Below are 3,562 nucleotides of genomic sequence, written 5' to 3' on the forward strand. Positions count from 1 at the left end.
GGCGCGGTAACTATGGAAATGCTGCCGGAGACCTGCCCCCCCACTAACCTCCCTCTCAAGGAAGTTTCCAGAACAAACACGGCCACAAAACGCGTCCGGTAGGAGAGCACAGGAGACGTTCTGCAGAAGCACAAGCAGTCCGTTTTATCGACGACATCATGTGGCACCTGACATGAATTCATTCTTCACTTTTACTATTCATGGACCTGTTCTGAGCACCTGGAACACCTCTGGCTTATTGCATTACTGATAGTAAGGTGTGTGTTTGCCCTAGAACCCACTCACACACAGTACCATGCACACACACACACGCACACACACACACGGACACACACACCGACCGACACTCACAGTGCCCGACACAGTCTGACAGACACACACACACACAAAATTCATTATCTACATCCCTAGAGCAGTCCGCAGGGCCAACCCAGGCGACCAGTCCCAGCCAAACACGCTCGGAAGCCGTAGGCCACAACCAAATGGGCCGAGCGCCTGCCCCAGGTGTCAACAGGCCCCTCCTGCCCCCCAGCAGCAGCCTGCCCCCTGGAGGACAAGGTAGATGGAGGGGCAGATAGAGAGTCTCCTCATTACCTGCTCCCCGGGGCTGCAGCCATGCAGGGAATGTGTGCGTGTGTCGGTGTGTGTGAGAGAGAGTTTTTGTGTGTGTGTGTGTACGTGTGTGTTTTTGTGCACGTGCGTGTGAGACCGCCTAGTCACCAAGTGCCTGTAGCGCTCGTGAACTGTGGCTAATTGAAATCTGATATATCCGAGTTGTCTCCTGGCCCACGCCAGCCAGGCACAGCAGGGCACAGCAGGGCAGGCTTCACTCTGCCAACTCAATGGAGGAGAGAAAAAAACGAGCACAAAAAAAAGAACCGTTTTGGTTCTTCTTGGCCCCCACCAATTTGCTACATCCCTCTCTTTCTCTACCTCTCCTTTTCTCACCTCCCACCATCCGCCGAGGCATCGGTTTGCTTAGCTGCTGTAGCTAACAGAACAGGGGGATGCTGGCATGCTGAGATCCCTCCAGAGAGATGCTTCTCCTACTCTCGTTCTCTCAGTGTCCATGGTCCAAACTGCTTGGATACATCTGCTAAATGTTGTGGCCTTTTAGTGTATCTTGTATGGCGTTCCGGTGAACTCTAGTTCAATTGTTTTTACCAGTTCTAGTTGAGCTGTTGATGCTTTCGAGGTACACAGACTCAGTTAGCTTTGAATATGTTTGAATATTGTGACTACATGTTTGAATATTGTGACGTGGGCAGTAATAACGGAGTATCGGTGTGCATGTAAACGTACTCAGTGTAGACGTGAAGGATGTGAAAGGACACACACTTCTCCAGAAGTGTGTGTGTGTGTGTGTGTGTGTAAGAGAGAGAAACATACAGAGGATACAGAGGTGGAGGCCAGGTGGGGGTTACATGGAGCAAACAGTCCTACACACACACACACACACACACACACACACACACACACACAGCCAGGTAACACACAGTCCAGAGCCCCCAGCATAATCTCCCATCAACTTTCCACCTTTAATATTTCATATCTCGACCCCCTGCCGCTCTCTGGCCAAGCATCCCCGCCAAGCCCGTGGAATATGGATGAGCATGCACGTTTGACCGTTTACCTGGCTGTCAGGCCGTCTCGCTCTAAACAATACCCCTCTCACCCCCCGCCACTCGCACCCCCCCCCCCCCCCGCTCTCACCCTCTCTCCCGCTCTCTCTCCCTCGCCCCTTCTCACCCCAGAGCCCTCGGAGAGAGCTTGTTAGAGGGGATTGAAGCAGCGGAAAAAGAGATAGGAAAAAAAGACAGAGGGGGGGGGGGGATCTCTCAGGGGTAGAGCACGGCTGGTGAGAGGAGGAAGGAGGGGGGGGGGGATCGAGGGGAGGGGGGTGGGGGGATCAGGGACGAATACCGGAACATCTCCTCTAACCCTTTGAAGAGCGGTGTGGGTGGGACTTCTCATCCTGTCTGACACAACAGGAATGTTCTCCACACCTCTGACTGTGCTCCAGTACATGACGACCTCTGAGTCTCTACAAAACATGGAACAGCCTGTACTGATATATAGGATAACACTTTAGATCTAGGCCTGTACTAAGCATCTTAGTAGGGCATTGTTACCTATTGACTAATGCTCATCTCATCTTACAACGACACTAACCCAAGCCCTAGTCCTACTTCAAGTCCTCATTAATATTATTAACACTTACATAGTCTTAATAAGCATCTTAAAAGGGCCTCATTACCAGTCAACTAACCCATTATTACAAGGGCATGGATGTAAAGTGTTACCATGGTTACTAATTAATTGATAGTTGTTGTGAATGGCCTGGACGTATTCGTTTTTGGACGAACACGTCCCTCGGTTTCCATCACGGTCAACACATTCATGGCTCTGGTCGCCGGCTCTTGTTTTGAGAGAGTGTGTGAGCTCTTCACATCTTGCTCCACAGGTCACGGCTCATCAACACCGCACCTCGTCTCTCTGTTCTAACGACTCCAGCAGGGTCTGGGCCCAACGCCATGCCTGACTTCAATTAATGCAATTACAGACCAGTTTAATTGTTCCCTAATATCTATGGATAAAGCCAATGTGTTTTTGGTAGAGTAATTACTGGTAATGACTGCATTGGATGGGGTGCAGACAGTGTGTGTGTGTGTGTGTGGGGGGGGTCCTTGAAGGAAAACGTAGCAAATTCATTTCTGTCTAATAGGCCTTTTGTTCAGTCCACACCGTCCGACGGTGATAAGGGCGTTAAAAATTAATGATTTATAACTATTGAGCCAGCAATCACATTTTAATTAGGCAGTAATTTATGATAATTTGTCCGTCTTTTTGCAGCGGTACAGTTCATAATTGTTAATTAGCCGTGGATGATTTGTCGTTTGAACGAGCACCCAGCGGTCCGCTCTGGACCAAACTGAGGGTCCGTCTGGGAGCTGGTGTGTGCAAGATACGTAGACGCGAATCAGAGAGATGGAGACAGTGTGCAAATGAAAAACTCTGAGGCGGAAGAAATAAAAAAACAGGAAACCTGACACAGTCCATCTGCGTCGTTCTGTACGGATCCAGCGCTAGCAGGCGGCTTGTCCTGCTGCCAAATCTCTCTCTCCTCGCCTCAGAGTGCCAGCGTAGAGGAGGAGGAGGAGAAGAAATCACTCTCTCCATCTGAGGTCCTGCTATGTTCACTCCAGCTTCATGAGAAGAAACCAGGTGGGTGAGTAGAAGAAGCAGAGGTGAGGCCCTTAAATCTACCTCTCCCGCAGTATGTGTGGAGTGTTAAGCGGTTGAAAGGGGCTTAAATGGTTTGCCTGCAATTCCCTGGCATTAGATAATAGGGACAACTGCTGGGTGGCTCTCGGTCTAAGTGCTTGCAGATTGCTGAAGCTCTCCAACCGGCTTTTTTTAAACACGGCCAACCTGGGCCCCTCCTGTACAACACCACACTCTCTCCTTCTCTCCTCTCTCCTTTTTTCCTCTCTCCTTCTTTCATCTGTCCTTCTCTCCTCTCCTCTAAAACACCGCACTCCTCTCTCCTTCTCTCCTCTCT

This window comes from Osmerus mordax, chromosome 24 (genome assembly GCF_038355195.1).
Source record: "Osmerus mordax isolate fOsmMor3 chromosome 24, fOsmMor3.pri, whole genome shotgun sequence".
Lineage (NCBI taxonomy): Eukaryota > Metazoa > Chordata > Actinopteri > Osmeriformes > Osmeridae > Osmerus > Osmerus mordax.